The 23,540-nt window shown below is 34.8% G+C and overlaps 2 long non-coding RNA genes across 3 annotated transcripts in view; one reads left to right on the forward strand and one right to left on the reverse strand.

Moving 5' to 3' along the window:
* The window catches only part of LOC310895236, a 34,169-nt gene extending 16,000 nt beyond the window's left edge, over positions 1-18,169 (forward strand). Inside the window, exons 5-10 of one of the 2 annotated variants that reach the window (XR_014580558.1) lie at positions 1,708-1,792; positions 7,419-7,551; positions 10,987-11,023; positions 12,006-12,084; positions 14,620-14,686; positions 18,033-18,169. This is a non-coding gene — a long non-coding RNA (uncharacterized lncRNA). Of the gene's footprint in view, positions 1-741; positions 5,330-7,418; positions 7,552-10,986; positions 11,024-12,005; positions 12,085-14,619; positions 14,687-18,032 lie in introns of those variants that run through there. The other variant, XR_014580559.1, reaches the window with a different exon arrangement.
* Positions 18,170-19,689: 1,520 nt separating this feature from the next.
* On the reverse strand, positions 19,690-23,239 carry LOC310895239. The gene is made up of 3 exons (XR_014580567.1): positions 23,064-23,239; positions 20,558-20,765; positions 19,690-19,794 (listed from the first exon to the last, which is right to left on the reverse strand). It is a non-coding gene; the product is annotated as an uncharacterized lncRNA (long non-coding RNA).
* Between the last annotated feature and the right edge of the window lie 301 nt (positions 23,240-23,540).

Below are 23,540 nucleotides of genomic sequence, written 5' to 3' on the forward strand. Positions count from 1 at the left end.
ATTGAAATTATTGGACAGGCTCCCATTTACTTTGACTGGTCTTCAAAGAAGGTTTCAGAAAATTTAAATTGAAAATTAGGTAACCCAATCTATTCATGTTCCTAGAGCTTAGAAATTCAGAAAGTCTACAATATAATTTGTTAAATACTAGAAATACGGTGAAAAATAGTTTTTTATGCTGTTTCAGTCTTTTGCTTTCATTCTTATCTAAAATCAAAAACCGAGTATTAAAAAAAAAAAAAGCCAACAACCACCAAACAAAAATAATTAAATCAGCAAAATAAAAGGACTAACTTTCCTAAACTCAGTTTTATAAACATCATTCTTTGAGAAAACTAATTTCTTAATATACCTTTGGTATTTGGTATTTGTCCGTTTTGGTACTTGTCCGTTACCTGATGTACTGCACACTCATAGAGTTGGATTCATGGAACTGGAATATTCCTACTCATAGCTCTGACTATGGTACAGTCATATGCAATTTCTGACTTAGACTGAGATGTATGTTCCATGTAAGTATCTTTTAATATTTAGTAGTACAGAAGTACAAGTTTAGTCTTACCATATACTTGTTAGTGAAAGGTAAAAGTTAGGTAAAGAACCATGTTCGGATCATATTTATGATTATTTGCCTGAAAGAATTTGAGAAAAGAAAGTGCTTTATTTTTTTTTTTATTTTATGTTCCTAATGTTTCAACTCTTCAATAAATGTATGTTTCCTCCGGGAATTCACATTTCCAGGAGTGTTTTACCCAGGAACTTACACTACAGGAGAAGCTACTCTGAGAAGCTACTCTGAGGACAAGAAAAGACTTGACCAGAGAGTTCGACCCTCCAAAACAGTATAGAGAACAAGAATTAGAAGTATATGTTAGTCACTAGGAGATTATAGAAGCCTTTTCTGAGCAGTGAAACAAAGCCTTGTTTCATTCACCGTAGAGCTAGAAGTTTAATAGAAAAGGATAAATGGGAATCAGAGCGAACTTAAGCTGAAGACTTCTGACAGAGTCACGGATATGTCTTGGGGAGCTTTATGTGCTGCCTCTTCAGAAATGGAAGAAGTGGGCACATAATTACTGTTTTTAGGGGTGACACTTGCAGTATCCTACTAACACAAACACTTTCTGATGACACACAAGTCCTAGTCTGGCTTTTCTGGAGATCAAACACAGAAAAAGATGACAAAGTGGACAACCTCTCTCTCCTTCTCCAACAATCTTCCACCTAGTGCAACTAGGAATGGTCCTGTTACTTCTTCTTTCTTTGGTCCTTACTCCTCTGAAAAATCCTAATGGAAACTGGACTGTGGAAAGCCCTTCTAATATACAGAAACATGATTTAGCAGATTATCTTTTTCTTTTATTGTTGCTCACTATAGATAGCTACGTCATGTAGTATTATCAGTCATAATATTGATGTCTTTTTGCAGGCTTTGGTAAAAGAATAGAAAAAGCTGTATCCAGATCCTTTTTCTCCTGAAAATTTATTGTCAACAAGAAAAGTAAAATATATTTTTATACTGATAAATAACAAATAGAAGAAGGCTGATAATAAATAATAATCATTCTTCATTTTTATTTGACCTACACTAAAACATAAGTTCCAGTTTTCATGAGTCATCCTAATTAAAGCAGTAATTGAAATTAGATTTGTTTTTCCATCATAAATAGGTCATCCATTAGAATAAATCATCTTATTGTCTTGCAGGAGCCATGCAGCACACTGGGTTCTTGAAGCACTGTGTTCTGGACAATCAATAAGACAAATTTATGAACATGATTTGTTCAGTGAGGTAATTTAATTGTATGTAATCTGATCAAGAAGGATTTAGAAAAACGAAGTTGGGAATTGGGAAATGAGTAAGGCAGATGCATAGTAACACAAAAGCAAACCAGTAACATGAAGCTACCAAAATGTTGATTCAAGCTTTCATAGACTGGCCTATCTTCCTGGCTCAGGAAGCATTTTGTATTAAACTCTGGCAGAATTTACACAGTGAAGCCTGGCTGATACTGACAAAGCAATTTGTACCATTGTGAGAATACTGGCACTGGTCCACCCAGTGGGTTCCTGCTTTTTATATTTGCAGAAATTGAGTGGATAGAAAAGTTTATTTTTATACTTCAGGGGACTGATCCTTAATGGCAGTGTAAAAAGCCTTCTGGAGCCAAATAAATTATCACACGTCCCATTATTTTTAAAAACAATAATAAATTTTAAAAAAATCTTGCATATATTTTACATTCCAAGGTACTATTTGCTGTCCTCTGGAAACATCTTAATTGTTCATTAAAAAATAAATAAATAAAACATTAGTTCAGAGTTCAGAATGCAGTAGACAGGCTCACAGGACACAGTTAACCACAAGAATGAGATGAGGTTTACAACTCAGGTCTCCTATTTCTGAAGGAAGTCCCCTGCAAAATACTTAAAGAAACAATTTTCTAATTTATGTTTACAGCTTTTGCAATCTACAGTCAGCCCTTTGCAAAGATTAACATTAAAAGCCTAAATAAATGGACTTTACACAGACATAAATGGAATAACCCCACCTACTTATCAGTTAAGTAAGACATGCAGGATAAAGAGGTCTTAGTGCATTCTGAGTGGAAAGCCAACCTTCCTGGTGTAAACATTGCACATTGGTTAAAAAGGTCTCTCTGTCAATGCACCCAAATACTCTGCAGAGAGGAGGGGTATATTACCCTGAGCACATTACTGTATTTTTTCCATGCTCCAAAGCTGGAAGCTCCCTTTTAAGCATGCTTGATCACTGGCAGGATAAGGTCACATTTTTTCCTTATGCCATGTGATCAAAATGACATAAGTGACAGAATTAAAAAAAATATCTCTTCTGGGTATGGCTGGAAAGCTGCGTGCAAAGTGAACCATAATTCTTACCTCAATAAGCAGGTTTGATCTGAGTCTGTCTACTACCACCCTATCAGAGACTACAAGAAATTTATAGTTTCTAACTTCTTGTAACCAAGCAAGATACAGATGCCAGAGCATGCCAAATCAAGGACTGAACATAGTTCACCCTGAGCATCTCAGTGAGGCGATGTCTTGCACTTCTGCAGAACTTCAAATGTATGATTAACTTCCTACCCTTAATTGACCTTTGGAGTAATAGGGCCCAAATCTATAAATGGAGCCTAGATGTGCATTTTCTTTTAAACGGAAAGAAAATAACACAAGGCAAATGGAAGTTTAATATATACAATGGTTCCCTTGAGCATACTAGCATAGTGTTTAAAACTGATTATTGTCAAACATTTCCAAGTGCTTTTTTTATTTAAGCCTGTGTGACATCTACAACTCTGAAGAATATATCTCACTACCCAGGTCTTCCCTTGTTTCCACAGTGAGAAAGATGCTAAAAATCTCTTTGCAACTAACTCTGGGAATTTGGTTTTGTCAGGGCCCTGAGTGTACTAACAGGCCTTGATGGCCCTGACCACCCTCACCTGGGCTTTCCCCACACCCTGCTTATGAGCCTGGGGCTACATTTGAGCTCATTCTGAGTGCATATTGTTCTCTTTTTAGCAATACTGTAGTTGTGTCTATTCCTTGCTTTACCTCCTTGATGGACCTTGGACATGTACTGTAGATAGGCCCTAGCCTTGTTTCTGGCTCCACCTTCTTTTGCTCCTGACTGGACACCTTGGATGCATCCAGGACATGATTCATCACCTGCCTTGTTGATAGCTGTTGATGGGCCCTGTTATTAACCCGTGCAGGATGGTGCCCTACTGTGGTAGGCACTGCTTGTCCTGGGTCACCTTAGTTTCCTTGGCCCTGAAGGAGTAGCCAGCATCTGCTGTTCCCTGACAGTGTGGATTTTCTTATTTAGAAGAAAGAATGTCCATGGGTGTAATTGGTAAACTACATGAGGCTAAGATACATTAATATCTATATAAAGATATAATCCACAGGAAGAGTACCTTGTCTGCTTAAGTTTTTTAAATTAATCTCTTCAGTCTATATTCTTGTTTGATGTCTCTTGAATGTTTTCTGCTGTCTTATGTGTTTTTAAAATTAAATATATTTTATGTACGTGTGAAGAACAGAACAGACCCCACAAAAATGCTTAACTGGTCTAGGGAGAACAACCTTTTCCTTTCTGACAGGAATTTTCATTCTTACACTATTTTTGCTTCCAAATTATGTGATGACATGTAAAACTTGAAAACTTATGCTAAACAATATTGGATCAGCTCATATCAAGCTCATGTGAGAATGTTTCCTTTTTTTGTTTCCTTTTTTTTTTTTTTTAAATACATTGAACACATTGTGAAATAGTTTATTTGAATAATTTAACAAGGTTTCCTATCAAGTTGGAATTTAGTCAAAAGTACCACAAATTTCACTCAGTCACTATTCTTAATGGAAAAACCTTGAACAAAATATATTTAAAACCAATTCAATTTTCAATAAGGTTGTTGCAGCACACTATTTCAATCAATCACTGAGAAAAATACAGAAATAACATAATAGATGCTCTTGAATTTAACCCTTATCTGGAAGATTACTAGAGCATTTATAAAGATATACATAGTAATTTAAGTGCATGTAATTCAATCCATTTTTAGTTAGGCTACCATTAAATGTGTACAGGCCAACTCACATCTTCAGTTATAAAAGAATGCAAAGAAAATACCAGTCAAGTGCTAAAAAACGGACGAAAGGGATATTTTTAAGTTTGCCATGGGTTTCAAAATTTACTGTATGTTATGAAAGTCTTGTGAAGTTCATTACCCTCATTGCCATAATATTGTTTGTTTATTTAACTGTGGCCTTTTTTAAAGATAAGATACACCAAAATGTTTAATTAAATAAAGAGACGTGAGATATTCAAACTTGTCTGTAGAAAAAAAAATAAAAAATATATATAATAGGGAATTCATAATGAACAACGTTTCCTTGTCTGTCTACAAAATGATATGAATATAGGAGATTTTAGCTCACCTGTTGACTTACGCACCTATTAAAGAAGGTCGATGATAAATGTTCGGGGGTGAATGTATGCATGGATTTGATTTCTCATGTGTTTTAAATGTTTGTTACCAACATTCTCTAGTTGACTGCATGGTAAATGGTACAATTCTTCTCACTATCTGCTTCCATGGTGTGATCTTTGAAGAATTTGTTGATTGCTCAGTAATGGAAAAAGACAGCTTTGCTGATATTCAACTTGATAAGGCAGTTCTTCCTGAAAAATCACCTCAGAAAGATATGGATCGAAACAGGAAACCAAAGGAGTTTAAATTTCGGTGTAGATATAATTTTGCAGCAATACATTTCCTACCTTTCCAATGGATTTAAATGACTTGCAATTCTTTAAGGCAGCAAAATATGTGCTTCCTAAAAAAAAAAAATTTTATCTGATTTACTTTTTATCTTGGTTTAAAGCAACAACAACAATGCAGATCTCATTAAAAATATGCATAATTCTTCCCATTTAATAATAAAATTATACTGATGATTAGAAGACAGGATAAAAATACACTGACTTTTAATTGTAAATATAAGTGAAATAAGGTACTGTACAAACTTATAGTAAATGTTTGCTGGCACCTAAAAGCTATACTAAGTACCATGTAAATATGAATTCATGAAAGAGACTATTTAAGACATATTCTGTAACATGAATATAGAATGTTAAATCTAATCAGATGTTCTTGGTGAAAACAAATTTAGAGAGTTGAAATAGGATATTATATAATAGGTGATTAAATTAGTCCTGTTAAAATTACGGAAACAAAAGATATTGCATTATTTGAGTCTTCATGACAAATTCAGACATTAGTTGGACTTGCCAATCTTTTGAATAATTTCCACTAGGCACAGGAGGAGAATCAAATTCCTTTCATCTGCTTTGAACTGTTCCCACTAACCCAAGTTTGAAAGACTGAGTCAACTGTGCTGTCTGCCCTTGCCTTGACAGAAGCCAGCCCTCATGTATTTGTTAGAGAAACAAATAGAATTGAATCAGAACAAGTTCATATAATATTCATTTTATATATACAAAAGAATGGATGTGGTGATACAGTGAAATTATAAATTGTAAATTATAAAAAACACGGGGGCCAGGAAAGAACATTCTGGATGAATAAATGGAGTTCCTTGTTTAAAAAAAAAAAAAAAAAAAGCAAGTTGGTCTTTAAGATCCTGCACAATCAACCACATTATATCTAATTTATCTAGGCTGTTTCGGGCCTGCTCTGCACTGACTGCTGGAGGTATCATCGTAAATGCTTTTTAGAATCATTGTCATCATTATTATTATCATAAATTATTCAGCATTAGCTGTGAGTTTTATTCAAAAACATACATTGTGTATGATGCTAAGTGAGTCCTTGGCAAAGGAAGAAAAAGTGGAAAACAAGGTTACCAACAGTTTGAAGTTTGTGTTTGTCCTTTACAGAAAGCTTCTCAAATAAATTCTTCCATTAATGGTCAATACACATATTGATTCCAGTATCATAACAGCTTTGAAAGACAAGTTGTTTTTATTTTGTTGTTGTCATGTAGATTTACATGTGTAACTTCCTAAATTATTGTGTTAGTGCTGTAGGACAGAACTTGGCATTGTCTCAGAATGGTAAAATATGAAGGTTTCAAAGTCAAACTGATAGAATACAGTTAAGCATTTTTATTGTTTCATTTTGAAAGAAATGTGCCAAGTACTTGGGCACTACACTACTTGACTGTATTAAATATTAATTTCCACACAACATGAAATATTCATAACTTTAACATGTGACAACCATGGTTTCGTGTCAGTCTTGAAAAGGGAAGTCTCTTTTCCTTGTTTTTTGACATCTCTAGTCAAGTCTTACTGGCATCTGTTTTTGAATCATCTCCAAAGTTGCTAATTATTATACCATAAACATTATTTTTTTATTTTATCTTGCCAAAGTGGTGAGAGGTAATCATCAGTCTCATGACATATTAACAACTGGTCTTCATTTTGCTGTGATGGATTCACTGAGAGGCTTTGAGAATCTGCAGAAGAAAATATTTCTGAGGGTGAGGGGAGGAAAAGGAATTGGGAGATAGAGCTCTAATCCAAAGTCGAAAAATTGTTAAATCTGAGTGTTCCAAGATGGATTTGTAATTGTAAAAATCACATTTTGTACAATGATCAGCACAACCCTCCAGTCTTATTTTAGTTTAGTCCCAGGGGAAACTAAAGATTGCCAATTCCAGTTAAATTTTCAACATCACTATTTTTTGTTTGCCTTTTTTTTTTTTTATATATTTCTTCTGTCTTTAATGAGATTTTCATTAAAAATTTCCCAGGATCCTTAACAGTACTTACAATTTGTTAATACAATACAAATAACAATTGTTTGATATAATTTGTATTGCAGTTTTCCCTCCACCTTTACTGATCTTATTTACTTCTTCTGCAGTCTGTCTCTGTCCTTCTAATAAGTGGAAAGATCTGCCGTTGTCCTTGGAACAATGATTTCTGTTGGTCCACTGCTAAATAATATACAGTGCTGCCTGCTTTTGACTTATATCCATAATTGTTTCATAAAAGAGGTGAGTTTGATTCAGTTATTCAGTTCGTCCACCTCCAATGATGCATGAGAATTTAATACTAAGTATTTTGAATGACTGAGTTTTTTTCTCAGTTCTCATAATAATTTTTTAACATATTAAAGCTGATTCTTATTTGCAGAACCCAACTGGTTCAGTCAGCAATGAGAAACAAGACTTTGCCATGAAAAGTATCCAGTTGTTTCAAAGGAGCTACCTGCTAAATTATATTCATTATTTATGGATAAGGTTCATTTCACTAACGCATCAAAACTAGGTGCTCTTGTTTTAAACCAGTTGACTAATCCCTTTATAGATAAAAGGGGAACTTCCAATGAGTGATGTAAAGACCTGAATCTTGTGACTCATTGCCACATCCAAGAAAAAACTTCCCACCCAAATTGTGTGAATCATCTTGGACATGCTTATCTGTCTCTATGGACTACATAGTAAAACTATGACTAAACTATACACAGATATCTAGCCCACATGGGGTATCAAAGTTTTAGGAGCCTTGAGTTAGGTTAGATGAGAGCTGGCATCAGATCTGTGTCAGAACACAACTCCAAACCACATAATTATCTTTGACTTTAAAGTGGTTATTTAGATACAAGACATCATCGTTCAGTCTAGTTTAATAGAAAGAAGTGTTAGCTGAGATAGGATATTACGTCAGGTTAAGTTTCTTATTTCACTATACTAAGAGGACTTTTAGTATATAATCTGATTATCTGCATAATTTTGGTTATTCCACAATATTTCTTTGATAAAATATATCACTTTATCCAATGAAAAGTATGACAGTTTCTTTTGTTCTTCTGAAAATCAGAGCTTAATTGCAGTTTGTAACAGCGGTGTCTAACTTACATATCTTGATCTAAATTTATTTCATTAAAGGTTTAAATGAAATTTTCCTGTCAGAGCCTCAGAAGTCCTACTGATTAATCTAAATCTCCAGCTGTGAGATGTAGAATGCTACATCTTATGTTCCTCTCCTGAGTCTCTTGGGAAACCACTGACATTTCTTGCCTGTAGAGTCAACCCTTACATATGCACACTTATTTCAGAGAGCAAATCTTTTGTATTGCACATCTGAAAACTTTAAAATACAAGCTTGTAAACTGGACTAAAGATTATAACTAATATCAAATTATGATGCCAACTAATAGATATTTCATTAGTTTCAGAGCATGAAGTAGTTGCTAATAAAAAGGGAGGAAAAAAAATCCAATTATTTTGTGTTTGTTTTAATTATGGAAGCATTTTTGTTCTGTATCCTTAAGAGATGCAAACTGTTATAAAGCTGTAGTAAAAGTACAAAGATGATGGAGTATTAGCCCTCCAAAAATGTGTTCTTGACTGCAAACAAGATTTTTGAAATGGCTGTACATGGGTTTTAGGTGAGTTTTCTCATCTGAATAACAGGTTATGACAATATTACCTGAAAAAATAGATCACTAAGCTTTTAAGAAAGCTATAGAATAAGAATTAACCAAACCTATATATTCCTATTCAGCTGAAGTTTAATATTGTAATAAAGATATCCATTTTTTTGACTTTCTTTTAATACATTACGGAAAGAAACATGCTTGGGAAAGAGTGCTTCCATTTTTAGTACCTTTTGTAGAATCATTAAGGTTGGAAAAGACCTCCAAGGTCATCAGGTCCAACCATCCCCTACCATCAATATTACCCACTAAACCATGTCCCTAATTATCACATCCAAACTTTCCTTAAATAGCCCCAAGGACGGTGATTCCACCACCTCCCTGGGCAACCCGTCCCAATGCCTGACTGCTCTTTCTGAAGAGAAATGTCTCCTAATTTCCAAACTAAACCTCCCCTGGCGCAACTTGAGGCCATTCCCTCTAGTCCCATCACCAGTTATCTGCGAGAAGAGGCCGACCCCCAGCTCCCCACAACTTCATTTCAGGTCTCCCCTGAGCCCCCTCTTATCCAGACTAAAAAACCCCCGTTCCCTCAGCTACTCCTCATAGGACTTGTGTTTCAGGCCCTTCACCAGCTTCATAGCCCTTCTCTGGGCATGCTCCAGGGCCTCAATGTCCTTCTTGTAGTGAGGGACCCAAAACTGAACACAGTACTCAAGGTGCAGCCTCACCAGAGCGGAGTAAAGGGGGACAATCACCTCCATGATCCTGCTGGCCACACTTCCTGATACCAGCCAGGATGCCATTGACCTTCTTGACCACCTGGGCACACTGCCGTCTCATGTTCAGGCGAGTACATTGACCAACACCCCCAGATCCTTTTCCTCTGCACAGCTTTCCAGCCACTCTGCCCCACACCTGTAGCGTTGCATGGGGTTTCTACACTTGAGTCTTATTGACCACATTCCAAATGGCCTCCCTAGTTACACTACTGCAGCAGTTTGTCACTGCATCAGAAAGCTCTGATGCTACCAAAAAAAAAAATAATAATAATAAATAAATAAATCATATTCAGAGAGGAACAAGCAAAAAAAAATGCTATTCAAAACATCAGTTAATTGGATTCTAACTTGTCAATACAGTCTCCATTCATCTAATCTTTTGTTTACTGTTCTTTGTGCTTGCATTTTGAGAACAGATAAATATGGGCTTAAAACAGATATGCCTGCAGTTTAGGGGACACTGGTTCTGTAGAACTCTCATTGCTGAGCTTTTCTGAAATTAAGTACCATTTCAAAAGTACAGTGCTTATTAGCATTGCTCCATCACATACTTTTGGGCTTTGCCATGCAGCCATCAAGCAGCATGAAGTCACACCTGCCCCAGTTTCCAATGGCAGAAGGTAGCTCTCATCAACAACATCAGAGCAAACAAGCACAGTGGGACAGAACCATAATGTCCACACATAAAAGGAAGGCAGTATTTATGCAGCATCTATTTAAAGAAAAATGTAGGAGGTATATGAGTTTAGCTAATAGCATTTACAGATTTCATGTAATGGTATCTGTTGTTTGTATTGACCAGTGTCACTGCCTTTATGCTCACACATTACTCTTAACTTTCAAAATAGTCAGTTTCACAGTTCAGAATTTAAGCCATCTAGAAAGATCAACAAAACTGTCAGCTAGTCAAGATTAAGGTAAATCAAATCTCAGCTCTTCTGGGAATCATGGTTTTCATTGAAAGTGGGTAGAACACCCACTATCAACAACCACAACAAGAAAAATTGTTGAATTTGTATGCAGGATATCTGAAACAGCTTCTCATTACTGCAGGTAAATTTTGTTGTCTGTAGTCAAGGGCATAAAAAAGACCTAAGCTACAATGTATGTGGAAAAACAATGTGATCACATCCTAATATAGCATATCAGAATTGTTATTTTTGTCCTTTCATTTTTCTGTATTTTTTTTAAAGGTTTAGTCTTTTTGAATTTGATGAAGGAATTGGAACTACAGAAATGTATCTCATGTTTTGTGTGTCTCTCTCCAGGACTCTGAGGTGGAATGCTCCCAAAGGTGCTTCTAAGGTACATATAATTTTGATGTGGAAAAATTAGCAGGGTGTATACTGATTCTTCTTCTTTGAGGTTCCCTATCTACCACAATTTTATCATCCCAAGAATGTGAATACACTTAAGCACAGAGAAATGCTTTCCTCTGGAGAGATGTGAGATGGCCTTAATTGAATAGTGCTGAACAAACAGTGTGACATTTTACCCTTTGCTATGCTTTAAGTCTCTCTCTTTTTCTTTTTCTTTTTCTTTTTTTTTTCCCAAGCCTTCATAGCATTTTTCACTGTTCCTACAACACTATCAAAAAGACTGAACCAACTTTATCATGTCTGTATCCCTTCCTCTTCTTCATCTTTTTGAAGTAAAGAAACAGTGTGACCCATTTTCCCTATCTTCAGATCCGTCTTTGTCTCTTGAAGTGAATAAAAATTGAGTGAACTTGTGAAAATGTTGCTAATGCTTTGCCAATTTCATCCCCCACTTCCTCCAGCACTCCTGGGTATGTGTAATCTGGCCAAGAAGGCTTGTCAATTTTAAAAGATTATAACCTTTTAACAACCATTTTTTGCTGTATTTTACATGCTTCCTAATTTCTCATCTGCCTTCCCTGGATGCCTGATTTGGATACAATGTAATCTCTTTCATATATAAAGGCAGATGTAAGGTAGGATTTCATCTGTCTTTATTCTCTTCTAAGTCCTTACTGTCTTTCATGTGCTCTCAGAACTTCTCAAAAGCAAGTATGTGACTGATAAAAGATATTTAACTCTATCTGCTCCAACCAAAAATTCAAGTGGTATAAGCCACCCATTAGTTTGTTATTAACATCAACCGCTCTTTTATATTGATACGTTGTAAGATTAAAAATAGAGTTGAGACTGATGAGACTTTGAGTTTTGTCAATATAATTAGAGTTTAATTTTTAAATACTTTAAAAACTTTGCTTTTTAAAGAATAAATACATTTTAGAAACTTTTTTTTTTTTTTCATTTTACAGGCAGTCTGTTATCCATTGAGGGGAAAAAAAAAAAAAAAGAAAAAAAAAAAGAAAAAGGATGAGGAATGGATTTTAAAAGGTGGGAGAGATAGGGATCTTCATATTATATCATCTGATGCCTCCATGATGTTTTTAATTTTATTTATTTACTTATTTATTTTAAGGTTTGGAATCTCTTAAGACATTGAATTAATAGATATACTTATTCAGATCAGAAAAATGATATGAGTGCAAAAGCCAAAAAGACAAGATGCAGTGAACTTTTTATTTCATTATTTTTTTTCAATGAAAATGTTTTACATCACCATGAAACTGGAATATTCAAGTAGCAAGTAGCCCACACTGAAATAGCTAAGATTGTGTTAAGCAGGAATTTTCTTAAAATGTAGGGGAGGATGGATCTAGCTCCAGTTTTCCTAGGAGATCGTCAGGTAATTTGACCATCAGGTAATTTCAGATTTTTCAGCTTTTGCTGTGACCAGAAATTGCTTTCAAGATCTAAAAAGTTTTAAAATAAACAAACAAAACCTGTGCCTACTATATTCCTTTGGGGGGGGGGGGGGGGAGGAGGAGGTTGGAGGTTAAATTTAATGTATGAGTTTTTTCCAAGTAAAAATGGTTTGCCTAAAATACTCCTCCTGGTAGTATCTTCTGAGATCAACATTTGGCTTATCCTGGCTTTCACTCTTCATCTTTGTCTGATATGCAATGTGTTGGCTAAAGAAGGGCAATCACAAAATTCTCACGGACTTCCAGGGTCAGAAGCAGGATCATCAGCAAGTAACAATTAATTTTGTGTTGTGCAACTCAATTACTATTTTACTATAGATAAGGAGTGGAAAGAAGCACCATTTTACTATAAGAGGAGTGCAAAGAAGCACAAAGAACACAAAGATATCTCCCACTCTAGTCGAGAAAATAGGCAATCTTCTGTACTTTCCTTTCTGGGTCACCTAGCTGGTATTGAGAAATCTCATCTATTGTTATTAAAGAGAGTTGTCAGGATAGACTGATTCATATACTCACCAGTATCATGGTTTCAAATGATTTGGAAAGACTATTACCAAATAAATGGACATTAAAAAGAAAAAGGATTAGTTTATATAAGCTGGTTAGTATGAGTTGATGAGGGGAAGATAGAAGGTCACCTGGAGAAACAGAGAATGAAGCCTACAGTGTTTTGGAATGGATTTAAATCCATCTATTTGCAAATGCACTAGACTATGATTGCTTTGCAAGGAGAGATCATGCAATATGCTTTTGCATTCTCCTATGAAGGTACTCCAGAGTAGTCCAAGCACAATCATTCAGTTCATAGATTTGTCCCATTGAAGGTCTCTGGAGCTTCAAGATCTAATATACCAGAAAATAAAGTGTACCTCTAATAGCACCCCACAAAAAATGATCTCTATTAAGCTAGCATTTCACTGTTTAATCTGATGGATAATGTAGAGTGAAGGGATGTGACTGTTCTGTCACTTCCACACTTATACCACATACCCATCATGGAAATATAACATGAAACTTCAAGCAGGACTTAGTAACTTATCTTGATATTGCTTATGTGTTTCATACTCCTACAATGGAAGTCAGCTCACTGTCATTTTCTCCTTTTCCTTTCCTACTACATGGGAGGTTATTATTATTATTATTATTTTTACATAAACTTACATTGCTGAGCTCTGTTGGCTGGCTTTTTTCCTTGTTGAAATGAAGAAATACAGATCAAAATAGCAATTCCTGTACTCACATACAGCCATCCAATTTTATTCTTCTATCTCACAGCACTCCAAAGCTTCACAGAGAAAATATATCCTCTCTCCCAGCATGTTTTGCTAAAATATATTAATGGTTTGACTCCTCCTGCCAGTCCATGTTTTTCACTTTATTTTTTTTCCAGTTTCTTCTGTTACAGAACTTTTGAACATGCGCACAGGTCTGAGTTGGGTGGAAAACTACTTCCACTACTTGCAGGGTGCTCCTGCAGCACCCTGATTTTAGATATTTTTTCCACATTTCTGTGCTTTTCATTTTATTTTTGATCGATGTACTGCATTGAGACTTTTCCTTTTCTGAGGAGGCTCTTATGGGTATGTCAAGACAAAGATAGTTGTGCCAGCAGGAGGTGATACCACTCCACACTAGTGTGAATACCTGAAAAAGAGTATCAGTATCTGCATTAGCACAGTATTCTGCCTGGGCTCATTAAACTCATTCTCATGAGAGATTGACACTGTAATAAAATTTCCAGAGTTGTGGAGAATTTTTGCAAGCATTAAACTATGTTGTGATGATATAACCTTCATTCATCCATTTCAAATAAGTTGCAGAGTAATAGACAGTTATTAGAGAAGTGGCTGTTCATCTCAGTCCTCATATTCAGTACTTCTGTCTTCATTGCTCCTCCACTTTTTTTTTTTAATATTTTTATTTTTTATTTTATTTTATTTTATTTTATTTTATTTTATTTTATTTTATTTTATTTTATTTTATTTTATTTTATTTTATTATTTTCCAAAGTAGTTTCTGGGCTCTGTGGGCCATTCTAAGTTAGGATGTTTGACCCTTGCAGCCTGCTGGGTTCATGTCCACTCACAGAGTATTTATCTTGCAGCAGCTGCCTGGATCTGCGCTCCAATCTTTATCTTTGCAGGACAGGAGACATGATTAATGGGCACCTGGTGAGTAACAGACACTTGGGGGAGAAGGGGGAGAGGGAAGAGAGAGAAAGAGAATGAAACAAGCTCATAATAAACCGGAAGGGCCAAGGGCACACCTGTCCTGTTAGTAGTGGTCAAATAACAACTCTGACTAGGCTATGTGTCACAGTTGCCTTGCATTCATAACTAGTGAGTGACATAACACTGGAGCCAATGGCTTCATTTAGAAAGACAAAAAAAAGTTTTTCTTCTAAAAGGTATCTATAAAACACCTTCTAAAACACACACTGTCAATCAGATCTGAAAAGAACCTTGTAAAGGCCTGTTGCTAATTACATGGTAGTCAATATTTTACTATTTATTATTTTTAAAAAAAAAAAAAAACCTTTCACTTAACAGGAAATGTCAAGGTATTAGTAAATCACTTGTTTGGCCTGTAGCATTATCTTTGCAAAGATAAAGTAGAACTGTCTTTCATTGTCTCTTGGCTTGAACACTGGTTCATTAATGCTCCACTACTTCCAATAAAAAGAACATTGAAAGACATTAGCCCTGAAATTAAAACATATGAAGCTGGCAAAATGCTGCAGAGGAAACAATGTACAGTAGGTCAAACTGCCAGTCTCTGAGCATCCCCGAGAAGAATTGCATTCAGAACAAATCACTCCTCTTGAAGAGATGTACATTTACCTCCTGCAGCCAGAGCCTTTTCTTATTTGTAAGAAATATGGACACATCAGTTTGTCTGGTGAAAATGAAATAGTCAACTGTTCAAATCATTATTTTGTTAAATGTACATTAAAAAGTGTGCTTTACTAGATGGATATGATGATTGGATGGGCTCTGTAATTTATTGTCCTTGAGCACACATTCATATAATTCAGTAGGATGTATAGCTAATAGGCTTATAAAAAAAAGCTACATTAAGATAATATTACTTAGATGACATGATTGCATTTCAACAAGATTCAGCTCATTTGGTGCACAGATAATTTACTTTAAACTCTAGATATGCTATGTTAAGCACTGCACAGGCAACTTTAATTTTGTCCTGTGCGTGCTTGTCCTGTCTCCTAAATGAAGCACAGGTCCTCTTAAAACAAACTCTACAATGACATTTGATGAAGCACATTTCTTACAAGAACAGTAACCATCAAATGGCCTGATCCTGAGTATAGTCTTTCCTACCTGACATCCCTGAAAAATTGCAACAATAATGGTCTCTGTTCCACATAAATACCAGAGACTTATTCTGCTGTTGTCAAAGGGAAGTTAGCTCACTCTTGCCATACAGACCCTAACAGAAAGCACACATTATTTAGATGGCAGAACATTCTTTTGAGCAGGCTGGCTGAGTTAATTAGGAATTTTGATTAGTATGACTACTGATCAGCTTTTTCTATATAGAAAACACGTGTTTTCTAAAATATGTTTCCATCCACTAGGCTAGAGAAAAGGAGAAAAAAACAGTGTTTTCTATGTTCAGGCTGAGATAGATCAACATAGTAGGAAACTACATTCTCACTGAGAACATGACAGATTATTTTACACAAAACATTATAAATTGTTGCCATGTTAGAGGTTGAAGGTTGGATTACCTGTCCAACCTTTCTTAGGAATGCAATTTTAATAAGCATCTGGGAGAGCAGAGAGAAATGCAGAGAGAAGCTGGCTGGGTTGCTACATAACATTACACATCTTCTGGTCTGCTTGTGCATTACCATCACCTCTCAAAGAAGGTGTTTTTTTGATCTGCCAGCTGGAAGTAAAATGAAATAGTTGCCAGCAAAAATTCATCAAGAAGTTGAAAACCGGGAGAGGTAGGAATAGACTTAAACAAAAACAAAGGAAAAAGAAAAAAAAAAAGACATCTTGATAGCTTCATATCTGAACTTCAGTATGTACATTCCTGCAGTATCTTTTGTCAGCAATGAGATCCAAATACTTCATACAACAATACATTGAAGAATAGCCATTGCCCAGAAAATTTCTGATGCAGGAAACAAGACATCAGTCATGAAGTTATTAGAGAATCTCTTATGTAGGCAGAATGAAGTTATTCATGCTGGAATTCAGTGAAACCAGCTAGAATTATATTCCTCCTCCTCTGTAATAAACACCTGTAATACTGTACTCACTCAGGGTTGTAGTGTTAATTTTCATGTGAAGGACAACTCCTACAATAAAGTGTACCCTAACATCTGAGAAAGGGACCACTATCCACTTCAGGCTGGATGGGACAAGGGCCACTAAACTGGTGCAAACACTATTTTCTGTATACCCTGTGTTTTCCTGGATGGAATTCAAAGAATTGTTCAAGTCCAACCTTTCTTAAACAGTTAGAATTCATGAAATAAAGCATAAGGTATTTAATTTACCAAGGAGTAGTTAAGGACATCCTCAGTATGCGTCTGTGTGGATGATGCATGCCTTACAGAATCACATTCCTCTCCTGCTAAATATATGAGGAACTAACCTGCTATGTGATATTTAAAGGGTATTAACCCTTGCATTTGGAAGTTATGTAATAAAATAGTGCCTGGGAACTTTAGTGTGTGTGATTTGGCTTGGAATCAATGAACTCAGTGGAGACATGCTGAATTACGAGCTGAGGATGTGGGCTGAAACTGTGGCTCTCCTGAAGGCACTGGCAAATAGTCTACTTATTTTAATGAGGCAAGAATTTCATCACTGCATCACGCAATAAATCTAATAATAGGCATTACAATTCTCCCATGTGAAAATGCAATTACTACATTGTTTATCATCTCATGCTTATAGCTAAATTCTTGCAATATCATCCAAACTACACAATTTATCTTGCTATTATATTGTTTAAATGGAATATTTGAGGTATGAAAGTGAAAGAAAAGAGGGAGATGATTTTTTTTTTTTCATTTTAATGGCTACATTTTCTTTTGGTGTACTTTATTATTGGATCGTATTTCATTATTACTACTATTGCTACTGTGATGAATGAACATATGATAATTATTTTATCGAATGTACTTATTAGGATTTCTTAATTTTAGTGATGCTTTGACTGCTTCTGGATGCCTTTATTCATTTCATCTTATTCTTATAATAGTTATTAAAGATTAGAAAGAATCATAAAAATTCTCTTTAAGAATAAAAGAAAAGCAAGTGATACTGGCTTTCACACAGGCTTGAAACACATGTACATGTAGTCTTAATTCTATTGTTAAGCAATGGCTGGAATAAATCTTATGTAATAATACATACAGGTTTACAAAAGTGTTTGCTAGAAAAACTGAAGACACCTCTTGACTTAAATTCACATACTCAATGTTCACTGGATTGAAAAGGGAATGAGTGTGAAACGTGTTTCACTATAATCTTTTCCCAGCGCACTCATACATCAGCTGAAATCTGGGACAAAATATCAACTGACTTCACCATGAAAGTGACCCCATGGACTTCAGATGAGGTTTTGCAGTTCCAAAGAATGCCTGGTAGTTCTTGGTATTGAAATGAACATTTCCGTAGCTTGCTTTGATTTCTGAAATTTAGGATGTATCGATTTATGTTAATGTAGCAGCTCATGAAACAGTTCATTCATCAAAAATAAGGACAAAGATTAAATCTTTGAATAAAGCATAGTGACTGTGTGTTCATGAAATTGAAATAGAAAATGAAAACAGAACTTAATGGAGCCAAAACAAACTATAGTTTATTTTAGATTGTTCATACTACAGAAGTTATACATGCTTTTGAAAACAGAGTAAATTAAATAATTTTTTTAATAAAGATTTAACTGGACTTTTACAGGTAGGTTTTGAATCACAGAATAATGAAACAATATTTTTTAAAAACATCTCTATGCATTTAAACAATGTTCCTCACTGTAATTCCTCTTTACACCTCACTGTAATTCCTTTTTAAGTGAAAAACAAAACAACAACAACAACAACCACATAAAAATAATAAAAAATAATAAATAATATCAACAAGAAAAAATATTGCCCTAATAAAAATATTCTATTGAAGGGAAGAAAATAATAAATAATGTATATATAGAGAGAAATAAGTTGATCTACAGGAAAAAGTAAGATTGTCTGTGTTTGCAATGTAGATTTTTTTGAGTTTTTGCTGTTAACACAGATGATATGATAGGTGAAAACACATGTCAAACAGTGTCAATGAATAGGTACTGGATACCTGGTATGAAAAGAGTAATTCAAAAATTATTATTAGAGGAGAAGCCAAAAATACAGAAATAACACCACTGTGACACTCAAAATTCAATGAAAGAACACATCTAGAAACGTAAGAATAAGAATGTAGTTACAATTTTTTTTTTCCAAAACAATATTAAGAAAATAAAATGATAGATTAACTTTCAATCTAAGTAAAATATTGAGGATAAAATAGTGTTTCAGCTAACTTCTACAGATTCACGATGAAAACTGCCATTGAAAACTGTCATGCTGTTTCATTTTTCTTTTCTGTTATCTTCAGACTCTTAAAAAGGCCATATTTAAAACCAGTAGTCCTTAAGAGTCATGACATACCAATAACACTGGAAAATAAAAATAAAATAAAATAAAATAAAATAAAATAAAATAAAATAAAATAAAATAAAATAAAATAAATTTTCAACAATCTTAAATGAAAAAAAAAGACAAGAATGATGAATGCACATATGCATTTTTGCTATATGGTCTGGTATCAGATTGTAAGCAATAAGCTAATGCTGAATGAACCAACAGATTGCTTAAACATGGGTTATATCTGAATGGGAGGAACATATCTTTTGATTTGTAGATAAAGTGTTTCACTGTATTTGTTAAGATTGCAAGACTTATTTCAGCTAAGTATGTTTCAATTATGAAAACTTTAAGATAAAACAGATACAGATGAAGTGTCTAAAAAAAAAACAAAACAAAAAACTTTAGTTTTAAATGGTGGTGTCAAAAGAAAAATATTTAAATCATTGTGGAAAGTAATAGTAAGGGTTTTAAGATTAGGTTTGTTTTTCTAAATTACATACCACAGGCCATGTTTCGGTGGATCACAATCATAACATTAATATGTAAGATGACATTTCTCCCATTTCTCCTCCAAGAATCAACTGATGTCATAGAGAATAGTGCTGATGATAAACACTCCTACAATAATTTTAAATTACTTAATTAATTCACTTTTTGGTAAAATGTTTGAAAAGTTGCAATAAAAGTATTTTCAATGGAAAATAATATATGTACTCTCAAAGTATTTTTAAATGCTGATTGAATTCGCTGGTAAATAAGTTTGAATCAGCAGTAAAGAAACTATCCAGACAGATGTTCATCATACTGTTCAATACAAGTGGGCAATCATTCTGGCACTGGAAGCCTTAGATTCACCTGTAACTCTGGCTAAAATAATATAGATTCATGTCTCCTTCACCATAACAGGAAAACTCTTCCTTGTCCTTCCCATGGGAGCTGTTCCATGCTGTACAAAATATTTAAATTTTAATTGAATGAGAGAGTAAATAACTCATTATAAACCTCTGGAGAAGGGAATGTGTCTCTAAGTGTTGCTTTACTGATGCAATCAGTAAATTTTGAATCACTTTTTTTTTTTTTTTTTTTTTGAGGCTTCCTCTTCCTTCTGTTGGAGCTTTCTTAGTTGAGAAAATGGGGTGTTAATTGTGTATTGGGTTATGTAAAAGGTTTATGTAAAAGGCTTAATTGTTCACACAAGGTGAACAACATCAAAGAGAAATACCCAGAGAAATATTTTATGCTATCCTTGATTATTCCCTCTCTTAATAATTTGGACCTTTTTTTTTTGGATATTTTTTGGATATTTTGACAGTTGTGTACATGTATGCCTCTGTCAGGAGGAAGAACTGAGCATTAAACCTCCCCTTAGCAAGTTCCTTACCTAGTAAGCTCTTTCATAAAATTGCTGTCTTCCTTTGTTGATATTTCTCCAAATCAACATTTGTTTATTTATTGTGTCTTTCTTCATATCTTCTGAAAGGAAATGATTCAACTGCTGTTTAAGAAGACTTTTTTTTTTTTTTTCTTTCTCTACTTCTTACAGATTTGGTCTTCTAAAAATGTCTTGACAAAAATTCATCCTCAACTCACTACATATAGAAAAAGGCATATGAGAAAACATAAAAAATAAAATGTTTTTCCATATACTTATATATTTAGGAGTATGTTATAGGCAAGCATACACACAGGCAAATGGATTCACTTATTCATTCAATACAATCAATTTATGCATATTTTATAAATACATATGTCTCAAGAATAATTCAATAGAGAAGGCAAAAAGTAAATATTGCAGTCTTTTTGTCTATGTGGATATTGTTCATCAATTTTCTTTAAAAAATCAAATATACTTTTTCATAATCATTGTTTCCAGTATTTTAACTAGTGCATAAATGGCCCTTCTGCTGCATTTTTGTTTAAAAGCTCATTAAGAAAGCCTTGTGGTCTCTCACAGTTTCCTCTGCCTCCTTTTTTGTCTCCTGTTGGTTATAGCCTGAAGCTCTGGACAGGAAAACAGATAGCATCTGCCCAAGGGTGCGAGATTACATGAAATCTTAATCTTCTAAACAAGAAAATACAGAAAATATACTTTATTTGCCAAACTTTCACATTTTCCATCCAACCAACATTTTTTATTTTTTTTCTAATCACATGCTGTGTCACAACACCAAAAAAATAGTTTCAGTGTATGAGTAACAGAGAGCTCTTCTACATGCAAGTGTTGCAATAACAAAAATAAAATAAAAATAACATAAAAAAAAGTAAGAGGACATGCCACGAACAGATGCCCTTTTTATTTTGGGAAGCATTTAGATACTGAGAGCTGAAGCAATTCCAGATTTCCTTTCTACTGGAAGTCCATTCAGAAAGCTAGAAAGAAAAACTATGAAGCAATCCAATCCAATTTTCAACAAGAACCAGAGATTCCAACTGTTCTGGCTTTATGCCAGGTTATTATGTGAATGACTCCATGTGAAATCTTGTTATGTGGTGGGTGCTCCAAGAGGAATTTGTCAGCTGTAAATCACCCCCATTCCACAGAAGCAACTATTTTGACACAAATGATGGGGAATCAAGTAGGTAAAAAGAGAACTGGTAGAAATGAATTATTGATTTCATGCAAATGATTTTACTCACCCACAAACCAAAATGTCACTTATTTTCCAGTCTTTCTGACTACTATTATATAGATGTACAACTATGGCATAATGTTATTTCTTAACCATAATGAGCTCAGTGTTGCATTTCCTCCCATGGTATAAGCTAGTAAGCTCTGCATAAGAACTTAAACAAAACAGCTTTTTACACATAAGACTGGCAAAGCTGATAACATAATGCTTTCTGTCTTGATACTACAAAGTACTACAAAGCTTGCACTCAAGTTAATTTACATTAAAAATAAGTCTCCTTTTGACACCAGCCTTCATGATTCATATGTATGTAATCAAGGATGTGAGACAGGGTCCTTCAGGGAGCAACTATCCCATCCCCAAAAGACATCTGAGTAAAGTGGGATCACACTCTAGAAGTGTGATATTCTGGTTCCAGATGAGAAGGTGCTCTTTCCAGCTTCTCCAGAAAGAGTCGTAACCTAAATATTTATCAACATTTCTATTGAAAATTACTAATAGACAAACTCCAGATACAAGAATCAATAGCAGAATACTGCTTTATTTTTTAAATTATTTTTGTTTTTATTTGGAAAGAGAATATACATGAGATCTTCAGTGAATATAGCTTTGATACCTACATCACATATAGACACTTCCATCTGGTCATTTTGTTCTGTGAATTGAATCATACCTGTGATGTTAAGAAAATAATTTCTCTTTTAACGTGTAGGTTATTAGGAGATACTCTTTAACAGATTCTAACTGTTGCTGATCTTCTTTTGGAGAAATGAGTTTAGGATACTTGCTAGAGGACTAGGCTGCAGCAAATTTGGTTTCCTTCAAGATCTGACCTTTGCAATGGACTGCAAACTGCCTTGTCACCATGATAAAGCATCAGTGTTGGCTTGGTCTCTCCTGCTCTGAAACACTGCAGCACCTGAGCTGAAGCAGCCTCCCAGGGCAGGGTGTTGGCAGGTCTCTCTCTTGGGTTGCCCTCACACTGAGCTGGGTTCAGCAGGTGAGCATCTGCCTCACACACCTTTTCCTTTCTCTTACCTCCCACTGCCAAACATGGCAAAGCATGTAGAGAAGTAATGTCCTACTACATTCAAAATAAAACAAGTGTACGGAACGATGAAGCTCATAGGAAAATGGATCCAGATGTACAAAATCTATTCTTCCTGCACATCTTCGTAGGAAGAAAAAGTTTGCAGCTTCTAGAGATCAAACGACATATATTCAGCACAAATAAAATTTTACATGGTATAGCTTTACCTGACAGCACTGTTATGTCTGTACCAAGTGATGAACAATCTCCCCAGCATCTCCCAGTCCTTCACAGTGCTGCACTCCGCTGCTTCCATAGCAACCAGCAGTGCTCAGGATGAGGCCAAAGTGCTGCAGAAGTCATCAGTGCTCAGAAAGCTGGATACAAAGTGATAAAACCAGGCCTCCTCATTTCCAGCCATTTGACTGTGGCAGAGTGGAAGAACAAAAATCCTTACATAATAACCATGGGGTTATTTAGTTTCTAGTAAATCACTAAACCGATTGTGGGGGGAGGAGGGGGGGAGGGAGAGGGAAAGAGGGCAGGGGAGAACCAAACCTGCTATTGAGGGGCATTTGTTGTTGCTGTGAGCATGAGAGGGAGGTCTGGACTGGATTTTTATTTTGGAAATCCATGACCTTTCCCAGAGGGTTACTTAAATATTTGAAGCCACAGTGATCTCAAATATGCACTGATGTATATTC

The sequence above is a fragment of the Anser anser genome, assembly GCF_964211835.1.
Source record: "Anser anser genome assembly, chromosome: 2".
Lineage (NCBI taxonomy): Eukaryota > Metazoa > Chordata > Aves > Anseriformes > Anatidae > Anser > Anser anser.